This window comes from Apium graveolens, chromosome 10 (genome assembly GCF_009905375.1).
Source record: "Apium graveolens cultivar Ventura chromosome 10, ASM990537v1, whole genome shotgun sequence".
Classification (NCBI taxonomy): Eukaryota; Viridiplantae; Streptophyta; class Magnoliopsida; order Apiales; family Apiaceae; genus Apium; species Apium graveolens.
Window position 1 is genome coordinate 31085100 of NC_133656.1, and position 14279 is coordinate 31099378.

The window sequence follows — 14279 nt, forward strand, 5'->3', positions numbered from 1 at the left end:
ATGTTGATCATATTACAATATTCCATAATAGTGGTTAATTTGTTTATGATGTAATCTTTTATTTGTCATGTTCTTGTAATATTTTCTTTTAATTATGTAATATATTTTAATAAAAAGTAATTTTATTTTCAATCTTATAATTAATATTTATATCTTAACTTTTTCATTTTTTTTTCATTTTTTAATCTTTTCATTTCTTTTAAAATCTTTTTGAAATCATTTCATTATTAATTAATATATATATATATATATATCTTAATTATTAGAAATTAAAAATTATATAAAACTGATTAAATAATAATTAAGTGGGACCTACTAAAAGTTGAACTTGGATTTTACATTGGAGCTAGTTGGCCACTTAATTTACCAAGCGCATGTTTTGCTTACTTGACTTCAAAAAGAAGGAAATGGCACTGGACTTGGGCTCGTCCACCGCACTTGCTCTTAAATAATTATAATTATACATAGCTTATGGCAGAAAAGAGATTTTAAACAGCTGGTTAAAAAATTTAATCTCGACTTGCTTGGTCCTCGAGTGCAGATATAACTAGACACACGGAGTGAATGATTGGTTTTGTTAGTTGTTCCATGCAGTCATGCCACCAAACAACTCAGAGTCTCAGAGTGTGGCATGTGTTTCTCCTACTCTATATTTACCCTGAGATGTTCGCGAACCGAGCCGTTCGCGAACAAATTCGAGCTCGACTCGTTAAGGGCTCGGTTTTGGTTCGGTTCGGCTCCGTTCGTTAAGGGCTCGAGCTCGAACTTGAACACAAAAATGTGTTCGTTAAGAAAACGAGCTCGAACCGAACTTTTGGCATGTTCGGCTCGAGCTCGGCTCGGCTCAATTTTTTTCGATTAAAGCTCGTGTTCGGCTCGTTCGTTAACGAGCTCGAGCTCGAACACAGTTTTATGTTCGTTAAGAAAGCTCGGCTCCGCTCGGTTCGTCAGAAAAAAAAAATTAAAGTTCGGCTCGATTTGAACAAAACTCAGCTCGGCTCGGTTCGTGAACATCTCTATTACCCTCCTATGTTTCTCCTTCCTCTTATTTTCTTTTATATACCAGAAAACTAGAACTCTGGAAGGTTTATATACCCCACAAAATATATGTTTTAAAAAATTTCGAATCATTAACAAATTTTGAATTTATTAATAATTGAAAAACGTGAACAAGAGGATAAACTATACCCCTGCTCTGGAAACTTAACTATATGTGCATTTAAGATTTAAAAATTGTGTCCGGAAAAAAAAAAGATTTAAAAATTGTGAATTAGGACTCCTTTTAACAAATTTCGAAATTAGTGGAAATTGAATTCAGAAACGGAAACGAGTGGATAAACTATTCCCTACCGGTTATGTGGACTTAACTATATGTGCATTTATTTAAGATGTAAAAATTGTAAAATGGGAACCTATTTGATCATGAATTAATCAAATAACCGAATTTAGACAAAAGAAATTAATTAGAGATTATAATCATCTATATTCTTTCTTAATAAGCGAAATGTTATTCCCAAACGATCTAACAAAAAATTATAGAAGGGGGGGTTAAATGTAATTGTGGTTTCTTTTCGAGTTTAAGAACGGTTCTACCTTGAACATATAATTATGTTACATTTAGCTAAAGTGCGGAATGAAAATATTGAAGAAATCAAACACAAAGTAATTAAAAACAAGTATTCAAAAAATTTCTGGTGGATTGATATTTTCCACCAGAGAGATATATATATATAAATTCGAGAACTCTGTGATACAAAGATTGTACACAGCTTCTTACAAGTAGAACTACAAACTTCAGAGAAATTCTTTACAGATTCTCCTTTATCTATTTCTCTAGTTGAATGTTTGCTTACTTGATTGAATCACTAATTTTCTACTCGCTACACTTGGTTTATATATCACCAAGTTACATGATAAAAAGACAAACAAATAAGATAAAATGTTTCTTAGTCTAATTACATGCTTCTTCATTTCTCTATCCAGCATCTTTGAATATCTTCAAGTTAGCATGGAAATGGAAATGCTTATTTATTCTCCAAAACCTGTAAATAGGCTGCCACATTCAATTTGCATCTAATCAACCCATATGACTGTCAAGTCACTATCAACTGTTATTTGAATTAGAAAATCCGTTGAAACTTCATTGGATCATCCGTTAAAAGTGTGTTGAATCATCCGTCAAAACTTCATTAGATCATTCGCTGAATGTGAGTTGAGTCATCCGTCGAAGCCTTGTATAATCATTCGTTGAAAGTCTTCCATAGCAGTTAACTCCATTTTACTTATGCAAAATTACAAGGCATCTAATATTTACAATTAGCCAACCTATTTTGCATATCAAACTAGTAGTCAACATGACTTTGAATATCCTAAAACTTCTAGATCTTTAAGGTATTGTAGAATGCAGAAATATGTTACAAGACTTATTAATACATAAGCTACTCTCCCAACGGATGTTAAAGTGATCATCCGTTGAAATACAAAGTCACTAAATTAAATCTACTAAGGTGTTTTATTTAACTTATCATCAAGTACACAATATATTCCTAACAATCTCCCCCAATTTATGTCTACAGGAATTGTAGGCATAAATTAAGAGAAACTTGATGATAACAAAACACCTTATAAATATAGATTGATTTATAGTAGATAAAATTAACAAGTGCTGCAGTTTATTGAAAATCATACAGAGGAAGGTTTATAGAGAATCTCACAAGCCATTTTTAAGGTGCTCATCTAAACTGAGCAAATTTAATTTATTTCCTTGATTTTCTGAACTTTTTTCCCTGTTTCTCATTATTCTCTTCAATCGGGTTTTGAAGTTTCCTATAGAATTCAGATTCATCTTCATTCGTCTGATCTAGCATCTTTTGCATCTCCATGAGAGTTTCATTGCTTGAAATCTTTAGCTGATCTTCTAATCTGAAGAATCTTCTGATGCTCTTCTCATCCTTGAACGCCATTATCTAGTATGGTCTCAAATGCACTCTATCTCCATTGTAGGGAATAGATAAGACTCTTGGGAGTGCATTTGGATCTCTTCTGCTATTCATTATCTCCTCAATATTATTCAGTACCATCTTTTTGGCAACTATGCTGAACCCAAAGTTCTTCTTTATTCAGGAAAAAATCTTTACTAGAACAGAATAGCCTTCATTGAGAATTCTGTGAAGAGGCCAAGTTAGCTCTTTTCCACCCTTATACCTGAAGACCAATGTCTATGGAAGATGCTTATAAGCATCAATAACTCTTACTTCTTCTAGCTCATCCAGATAGAGATTTAGGTCTGAAAATTCCTTGATGTCACAGATGAAGAGTTGATCTCCCTTTTTGACAGTTGGTTTGGGTTTGGCTAAGGCTTTGGATTGAAGTTTGACAGGCTTGGCCTTTTTGATTGCTCTTGACTTTGTTCTCCTTGGCCTGGCTTGGATTGGGATGTTTAGATCAGGAAGTGGCAGGCTTTCCCAATCTATAGGTTCATCCTTGGGAATTATGGGTTAAACATGGAAGTTTATGTTAGAATAAACTTTAAATTCAGCCTACTCCATTCGGGGCATGGCTAGTTGACCTGAAGTGATAGATTGGGTTGGCATGTACTCTTCCTTGTCTTCGTCAAAATCCAGCTTCCTATTTGGTCTGAATTTCAGTCTCAGTTTCTTTGTCTGCTTTGGTTCTTCTTGCTTTCCTTCATTCAGAGACTCAACTATCACAACAGGCATTTTAGATTCCGTAGTTGCAGGCTTCTTAGCTTGGTTCTTGGCATCTAAAGCAGCTTGCTTTTGCTGTTGTTTGAGCCTCACCTTTTCTTCTTTCTTAGCTTTTGCAAACTGTGGATATCCATCACACAGATCAATTTTCCATTCATGTACATTTTAGCAATTCTTTTCTTCAAGAATGAGTCTTTGGGATCTTTGAAATGAGCAATAGATCTACCAAGCAGCTTCTTTTCATCAGGCTTGGGAGTTTCATAGATTAGGTCCAATGGATTTTTTCTTGAATTCTTTGGATAGTTTCTCTTTGGTTGAAAATCACATTGGCCTGTAGAGATTTTCTTGCTGAGGGTTGACCCCTTTCCATATTCCCTAAGCTCATTTCATTTATTGAAATTGGTCTCAATTGAGAGAGATGTTTCACAGTTTTGTCTTATTTCTCAATTGGACCAAAGTTCTTCTCAATTTTCTCATCAAGCTTCTTCCATTTTACTTTAAGGTCTAGTTCAGCTGCTGCTATCTTGATCAAGTCAATGTTGTCAAGAACTTGTGGCTTAGTGAAAGTAATTGCTGGAACAATTGTTAGGCACAAAGCATGCGCTAATAATTCACGCAAGTATACACGTTCGTAAGTAATATAGAATGATTTCTAGTTCGTTCCCACAGAGAATCTGATTAATTAATTTAATTAACACTTACTCACCAATGTATGATTACTTCTCAATGTCAAGACAATAACACTTAAGGTTGATTAACTAATTATTAACTACTAGAATTAAACACTTAAATTAATACTTGAATTCACAATATTAAACACACATGAGATCATAACTTCATTACTACTTCATTCAATAGTTATTATTATTACCCTTAGCATGTAACACTGATGATGTTAATCAAACAACACGAAACTGAAAAAAGCCAACTTTCATTGCACAAGTACCATTCTACCAAGCATCCACAATTAATATAGAAGTTGAATAGGCATCAATTATGTTGAGACCCTATATGCCTACAGAATTTGACAACGTAACGATTTAAGCGCAAGTTATTCTTTATAATTACACATGGCAAGTAAAACTGTTAGAGTTACCCACTAATCATGCATACAATACATGAACCTATGCTAGCATGGCAAGTTCTAAATCTCAAGATTCACTGTCGCTTCACAAAAGTTTAACAGGCTATCTTATATGTTCTCGGCGCACATAAGACGAATAAGCACAACCTATGCTAGATATCATACAATCATCACATACCAAGGTATTAAACAGTTAACTAAAGAAATCCATAGTAAATCCGCTACGACCCCATGATCACGATTAGCCCATGATAGAACTCATCGTCACCATGGGTTCATATGAAAACATGATAATAACACAACGATATAAACTAATAAAAATACTTAATAAAAACATAGTACGTCACAAGAGCATTAAGGTTCAAAGTAAAGAAAACTAGCATCCACTGTTACAACAAATTAAAAGAATCACAAGATAACGTATGCTTCCTCTTCTTCGTTGTTGCGTGCTAAAACGGTCTTCTTAATCTTCTCTCCTTGTTACTTGCTCCTTGATTGTTACTTGTTGTGAAAACTTCCCAAGATTACTTATATAAGAGTCCACAAGAAACAGCACTGTCAGAAGCCCAATAGAACTCAAATTAGAAAATCCAGAATCTAAAATTCCGACCCCAGGCGGCCGCCCCCAATCCCACGCGGGCACCTGCTCTCCAGGCGGTCGCCTGCACACTCCAGGCGGGCGCCTGCACACCTTCTGGAAAATTCCACAATCTGCTTCTAATTTTTGCTAAATTCTTCGCACAACTCCCCGCAACTGATTCCAAGTACTTCCCTCGGCTTATTATGATGAAATCTCCCTAATTACGCAAGTTATACCCTGAAACGCAAAAACACTAGAAAAACACATCAAATACACCAAATACTTGATTTCAAGACACCAATTCAAGCCATTATAAGACGTTCTAAGTGGTATAATATGCCATTTATCACACCCCAAACTTAAATCGATGCTTGTCCTCAAGCGTCACAGACTCAAAAACAAAATAAAAACATGCATACATGAATGCAGCGATCCCCATCGCGATGACTAAACCCACCAACATATGACATCTCAACAAATGCAATTAGGCGACTAAAGATCAATCAAATCACGTAAGCTAACATACAACTAGAAACGTGGAGTGTGCGAATGCTTAACAGATATGCTTCGAAACTAGATCAATTATCATAACTCAATTATCCTCAAGGCAATCACAAGATTATACGAAAAATATATTCTAGACACAAAATGACTTATAACACTTCAAGATCATGTGAGCTTATTACGTAATCATGCTTTTATTCAACACAATAAAACAATGCTTATTTGATCGTGCAATGAGTGAAGTACACAAAAGACTTATACAATGGTATCCATTTAGCGAGCGTTAGGTTAGCGGATCCCAGATTATAAAAGCCTTAGGTCACTAGGCACAAAGTCCCCTAAGAACTTAATAACTCGAATACCAAAGAGCTCACTCGTGATCAATTATGCATTAAACCATTTTTTTCTTTTTTTTCTTTTTTTCAATTTCTAAGCAAGTGCGTTTCGCTCCATCTTGCTCAACCCTAGACTACTCGCATACAATACGAGCTGGCTACTAGCCATTTGATGCCTAGCCACAACTAGCAATGAATTCCAATTTTTACTCCAATTTTATCTGTTCATGCCTTTTATCATTAAGAGCCTATCATACATTCTAAGCATAAGCAATAGATTAACCTCAAAAACCATCAAACCATGACAACAATCTAGTCCTTAAGCATATTCTAAGACTTAATGAAATTACAAGTGTTTCTAGCATGCGTGCCAACCTAAAAAGATTCAACATCACGCTAACACTATCACTACACTCGCATCAATATCATATATCAACCGGTAAAGCAACACAAAGGGATCATGGTATATGCATGAGCTAAATGACATGATAAATAAGCCATAAAAAACTATATGGCAAAAATATGCAACTGTATGAACTAAACTAACATGAATATACAACTACATAACACACATATATATGTTCGTTAACTACCACCCCCAAACTTAAAATCTTCACTGTCCCCAGTTAAGGTAATAGAAAGAAACACAGGGTATACCTACTCAGAGAAATCATCATCATCATCATCACCCTCGGAGGGTGGAGTGTCAGGAGGTGGATAAGCAGAGTCCTCAACAAAAATAGGCCACTGGATGTCAGCTCCAAGGCCTCTGAAAGCAGTCCCAAGTGCTAGGGTGAGCTCCTGCGCAAACCTACTCTACGACTCGTACATCGCATCCATCATCCTGAAGAGCCTCCTATATTGGACACCAGCCATCCATGAACCATCACCTCCCTGGGCTCTAAAAGAACCTGCCTCGCCATGAGCCTGACTGGGCCTAGCCATCGTAGCACCAGCTATTGGACGTCCTCCTGGGAGATGATATCCCAAACCATGCTCCTCGGGCTCTCCACCCATCCTCTCCTGCATTGCATTCAGCATCGATGAATCAATAGGAGCGGCCGCCATCTACAGCTACTCATAAGAAGGTCAGCGGACTCCAACTTCTTTACACAGCTTTGTGATAATAGAGGCATACAGGATGTTGTAATACGTCCTCCCCCTCAAAAACTTCAAAATCCCTTGGTAGATGAACTCATCAAAGTCCACATAATACTCCTCATTCAAAATCCCCCACAACAACCTGGCTCTCTCAACTGTAACTTCATCTGCATGCGAAGAAGGCAAAATATTAGCACAAATAAAGGCATTCCATGCACGGGCATACCTGTTCATCGCAACAACCGGAAAAGAACGATACTCGTAGGATCCCGTCTTAAACTCCCACACCGTTCCCGGCTAACAGAGAGTAGCAATAATCAAATCTGAGTCAAAATCCTCTTGGGTCTTCTCATTCCAATTCTCCTCCTGGGGCTTTCTTTGTCACTGCCCAATAACACGGCGAACCGCCACAGGCTGATAATCAACAGTAAGCCCACGAACAACATAATACCCATTCTTGTCGGCCTTGGCGTTCGCATAGAACTCGCGAACAACACTCATCGGGACCGCCTCAGGTTACTCGTAAAAAGTAATCCAACCCTTCTCTGCAATCATCAGCAATAACTCACCATCCCTTCCTGATGGCAAAAATCCCCTCTCCTTCAGAATTGGCTTAGTCAAAAGCCTAGCATACTCCTCCTCAGCAGCCCTATCCACCAATCGGGGCAACACAGAAGTACCCCTTGAAGAATCAGCAGTCGGAATGGTACTGCTGCTATCAACAGTTCGAGATCTCTTTGGCGCCATTGAAACTGAGAATAAGAGTTGAAGAGTTGTGGTTTGTGTGTAGGAAAGGGTTTGTAAGTTGAAAGTGTAGTAGAGGTATATGGAGAGGTTGTGTGTATATATAGGGTAGGATTAAGGTTAGAATTAGATTAGGAGGGGGGTTGTGGCTAATTTGTAGAAAGAAAATCGCGGGTAATGGGGTTTGTAGTGTTGTGGTTATGTTTTTGTGTGCTTCTTTTTATAAGTTGAAAACCGAATTTTTCAAAACTCAGGTCCGCAGGCGGTCGCCTGGAACCAGCAGGCGGGCGCCTACCAGCAAGCGGCATCCTGGAACCTGCAGAAGGGCGCCTGCAAGGTCCCTGGAAAAAAAATTCAGCCAGCTTTTTTCTAATTTTTTTGGGTTTTTGGATAGAGAACTAAATTCTAAGGGTTCCTATAGTCTCATATCTTGGGTTGCCTCCCAAGAAGCGCTTCTTTTACGTCATTAGCTTGACGTAAAGTAGTTCGATCAAGTTGACAATAAAACGGCACTAACCACTTCACGGTTTGCCGTATCCCTATAATAGTGCTTCAATCTCTGACCATTAACTTTGAATGCTTGGCCCGAATCATTCTCAAAAATCTCCACCGCTCCATGTTGAAACACAGTTTTGACGATAAATGGTCCAGACCACCTTGATTTCAACTTTCCAGGTAAAAGTCGGAGACGAGAGTTGAATAGAAGAACTTGTTGCCCCGACACGAATAACTTAGGAGATAGCTTTCTTGTCGTGCCACCTTTTTTACTTTTTCCTTGAACATTTTGTTGTTTCCGTACGCTTGAAGTCGAAATTCATCAAGTTCATTTAACTAAAGCATTCGCTTCTTCCTAGCTGCATCTAGATCAAGGTTTAACTTCTTCAATGCCCAATAAGCCTTATGCTCAAGCTCCGCAGGTAAATGACATCCCTTAGCATAGACAAGTTGAAACAGGGACATCCCAAGTGGAGTCTTGTATGCTGTTTTATAAGCCCAAACAGCTTCATCGAGCTTCAAAGACCAATCTTTCCTTGACGGACAAACAACTTTCTCTAGAATGTGCTAGATCTCTCTATTAGACACTTCATCTTGACCATTAGTTTGTGGATGATAGGCAGTAGCGATGCGATGATTCACATTGTAGCGTTGCATCATAGAAGTGAACTTGCGATTGCAGAAATGTGACCCTTCATCAGTTATGGTAACTCGTGGCGTTCTAAACCTTGTGAATATATGCTTAAGAAGAAAAATCAACACTACCTTTGCATCATTCATCAGTAGAGCCTTGACTTCTACCCATTTGGAGACATAATAGACTACCAGCAAGATGTACTGATTATTGCAGGACGAGATAAATGGTCCCATAAAATCGATTCCCCAAATATCGAAGACCTCAACTTCAAGCATCACATTTAAAGGCATCTCATCCTTTCTAGTAAGATTCCCAACTCTTTGGCAACGATCACACCTTAAAACAAACTGACATGCATCCTTAAACAACGTCGGCCAGAAAAACCCTGCTTGAAGAATACGAGCTGCTGTCTTTTCACCACCATAATGTACACCATAAACTGTGGAATGACAGTCTCATAATATCCCCTCCATCTCACAGAATGGGATACATCTCCTGATGATCTGGTCAGCTCCTTGTCTAAACAAATATGGTTCATCCCACATGTACCACTTCACCTAATGCAGAAACTTTTTCTTTTGATCCGAATTCATATTAGGAGGCATTATATTGATGATAAGATAGTTCACAATATCTGCGAACCATGGCTCTTCCTCCTGAACTGCGAACAACTGCTCATCCGGAAAATATTCGTTGATCAATGTCTTATCATGTGAAGTAGAATCGGGATTCTCCAATCTAGAGAGATGGTCAGCTACTTGATTTTCAGTACCTTTTCGATCCTTGATTTCCAACTCAAATTCCTGTAGCAAGAGCACCCAACGAATAAGTCTAGGCTTCATATCCTTCTTTGAGACCAGATAGCGAATGGCAGCGTGATCAGTGAACACTGTCACCTTTGTCCCAAGTAGATAAGATCGAAATTTTTTAAAACCAAAAACTATAGCCAAGAGCTCCTTCTCAGTAGTGGTGTAGTTCATTTGAGCTCCATTTAGCATCTTACTAGCATAGTAGACCACATGAAAGATATTATTCTTGCATTGCCCAAGAACTGCTCTCACTGCATAATCACTTGCATCGCACATCATCTCAAAAGGTTCTCTCCAATCAGGTCCCGTAATAACTGGTGCAGTTGTTATACTCTTCTTGACAGTCTCGAATGCTGCCAAGCATTCATCATCAAATTTGAAAGGCACATCTTTCTCGAGCAAGTTGCACAACGGCTTAGATATCTTAGAGAAGTCCTTGATGAATCGCCGATAAAAACCTGCATGACCAAGAAAACTATGGATTCCTTTAACAGAAATAGGTGGCGGAAGATTTTCAATGACTCCCACCTTGGCTTTATCCACCTCAAGGCCCTTGCTAGAGACTTTATGCCCAAGAATGATGCCTTATTGCACCATGAAGTGACATTTTTCCCAATTGAGCACCAAATTAGTTTCCACACACCTTTTGAGCACCAAACAGAGATTATTCAAACATTCATTAAACGAATTTCCAAAGATGGAGAAGTTGTCCATGAACACTTCGACATTATTTCCAATCATATCAGAGAATATGGCCATCATGAATCTCTAAAAAGTGGCAGGTGCACCATATAAGCCAAAAGAAACTCTGCGAAAAGCAAACGTGCCAAATCGACAAGTGAAAGTAGTCTTTTCTTGATCTTCTGGTGCAATGCAAATCTGATTGTAGCCTGAATAGCCATCCAGAGGATAATAATACTCATGACCAGCCAACCAGTCAAGCATCTGATCAACAAGTGGAAGAGGAAAGTGAGCCTTCCTCGTGGCTTTATTCAACTTTCTGTAGTCCATGCATACCCTCCATCATATGACTGTTCGAGTGGGAATGAACTCGTTCTTCTCATTTGCTACCACAGTAATACATCCTTTCTTAGGTACACATTGCACGGGGCTCACCCAAGAACTGTCAGAAATAGGATATATGATTCATACATCCAGCCACTTTAGAATTTCTTTCTTCACCACTTCTTTCATGATGGGATTAAGTCTTCGCTGTTGCCCAACAGTCGGCTTGCTACCTTCCTCTAGCAGAATTGTATGCATGCAGTACGAAAGGCTGATCCCTTTGATATCTGTTATAGTCCATCTGATGGCCAATTTGAATTCTCTCAAGATCCTCAAGAGCTTATCCTCATCTCTACCTGAAAGGTCAAATGCAATAATAACAGGAAAAGTAGATGCATCACCTAAAAAAGCATACCTCAAGTGTTCAGGCAATGGTTTAAACTCCAAAGTAGGTGCTTCCTCAATAGATGGTTTGAACTTTCCCTCAGCATTCTTGAGATCAGTATTACCAAGAGATTCAAATGGCATGTCTAGCTTTCATTTCCAAGGAGAAGCATTTAAATATTGTAGTTGTTCATTTCCTTCCTCATCTTCACTGTCAAATTCCCCCAATAAGGCTTTTTATAATGCATCAGACCTTAGCATATGATCAAGTTCTGAAGTTACTGCAGAATCAATCAAATCCATCTTGAAGCACTCCTCATCTTCTGTAGGGAATTTCATCACATTGAATACATTGAATACATTGAATGTTACATCCTGATCTTGCACCCTCATAGTAAGTTCACCTTTTTGCACATCTATCAAGGTACGACCTGTAGCCAAGAAAGGTCTTCCCAAGATTATGGAAATCTTCTTATCTTCCTCGAAATCCAGAATGACAAAGTCTGCATGAAATATGAGCTTATCCACCTTTACTAACACGTCCTCCACGATGCCCCATGGGTATCTAATAGAAATATCAGCCAATTATAGAGACATGTAGGTGGGCTTCGAATCAGGCAATTTCAGCTTTTTGAAGATAGTCAATGGCATCATATTGATGCTTGCTCCCAAATCACAAAGGCACTTGTCGAATGACAACTTGCCAATGGTGCAAGAAATGGTGAAGCTAACTGGATCCTTAAGTTTTGGAGGTAACTTTTGTTGCAGCACAGGACTGCATTCTTCCGTTAGAGCAACGGTATCAAGATCATCCAGTTTCACCTTCCTTGAAAGAATACCTTTCATGAATTTAGCATAACTAGGCATTTGCTCCAGAGCCTCAGCGAAAGGTATGTTGATGTGAAGTTTCTTGAACACCTCCAGAAACTTACCAAATTGCTTATCCAACTTTTGTTTTTACAATCTCTTAGGAAAAGGTGGTGGAGGATAGAGCTGTTTCTCCCTTGTATTACCCTCAGGCAGAGTGTGTTCAACAGTAGTCTTCCTTGGTTCCCCCTCTTTCTCCTTTTGCTTTTCTTCTTCATCTACAACTTCAGCTTTTCCATCTTTTGCTTTTTCAGCATTAGCAACTTTTCCAGACCTTAAGGTAACAGCTTTGACTTGCTCTTTAGCTTTCTTCCTGCCTGGCACTTTAGTATCGCTGGGAAGTGTGCCATGTTGACGATTGAGCAAGGCATTGGCTATTTGACCGATTTGATTCTCCAAGGTCTTGATAGAAACAGCCTGACTTTTGCACAACAACTTTAGCTCCTCAAAATTTGTGCTAGAAGATGGAGCAGCACCTCCTTGTTGAGGATATGATTGCCTTTGAGCATTTGCTGAGGTTGCTGGAATCCAGGTGGATTAAACTGTTTACTTACAGCTTGCTGATATGGTTGCTGAACAACATTCTGATTGTTGCTTCAGCTGAAATTGGGATGATTTCCGTTATTCGGATGATAAGTAGCTGGCACAGGCTGCTGCGGTCGCTGATAATTGTTCACATACTGAACAGATTCATTAACAAGAGAACACTGATCCGTAGCATGAGATCCTGTACAAAGCTCACAGACAATAGCTATTTGATTGACTCCATAGTTGGGTAAAGAATCGACCTTCATAGACAGCTCTTGGAGCTGCGCTGCAATAGCTGTAGCTGCATTAACATCCAGAATACCTGCTACCTTCCAAGGCATCATCCTTTGAGTTGGGTTTTGATACTCGTTTGCAGCCATAGTTTCAATGAGATTATAGGCCTCAGTATAGCTTTAGGCCCACAAGGCGCCTCTAGAAGCTGCATCGAGCATGGGCCCAGATTGGGCTCCCAAACCATTGTAGAACCCAGTGATCACCATCCAGTCAGGCATACCATGATGTGAACACTTTCTCAACATCTCCATATAGCCCTCCCAAGCTTCGCATATAGATTCTATTGGTTGCTGCGCAAACTGAGTAAGAGCACTCCTCATAGCTCCAGTCTTGGCCATTGGATAGAACTTCACCAGAAACTTTTGCGCAAGATCTTCCCAAGTAGTGATGGACCCAGCTGGTAAATAATATAACCAGTCCTAAGCTTTATCCCTCAGAGAAAATGGGAAAAGCCTCAGCTTGATAGCCTCATCAGCAACACCATTATATTTGAAAGTACTGCAGATCTCGACAAAATTCCTGATATGCATATTGGGATCTTCAGTCACAACACCTCCGAAAGAAACAGAATTTTGCACCATCTGAATAGTGCCCGGCTTGATTTCGAAAGTATTGGCCTGAATAGCCGGATGAATTATGATTTACTGAATGTCATCAATTTTAGGCCGAGAAAAGTCCATAAGAGCTGGATCTGCTGGAACTATACGATCACCCATGATTACTGGTTCTTTTTTTTTTACTCTCTTTATCCGAATATTCAAAATCTAACTTCTCCGGAATGTCAAAAAGTGAATATGTCACCTCAGCCGTATCTAGAGTCCCCTTGCGAGTGCGAGAATATGTTTGCGCAAACGCTCGCTAGAGTACTTGAAACACAACCGAAAACAGTAAGTAACAAGTCTTAATCAATGAGTCCTAATGACCACTGATGGCAAGTACATAAACTAAACAAATTAACACCGAGTCCCTAGCAGCGGCGCCAAAAACTTGTTAGGCACAAAGCATGCACTAATAATTCACGCAAGTATACGCGTTCGCAAGTAATATAGAATGATTTCTAGTTCGTTCCCATAAAGACACTAATTAATTATATTTAATTAACACTTACTCACCGATGTATGATTACTTCTCAATGTCAAGACAATAACACCTAAGGTTGATTAACTAATTATTAACTACTAGAAATAAACACTTAAATTAACACT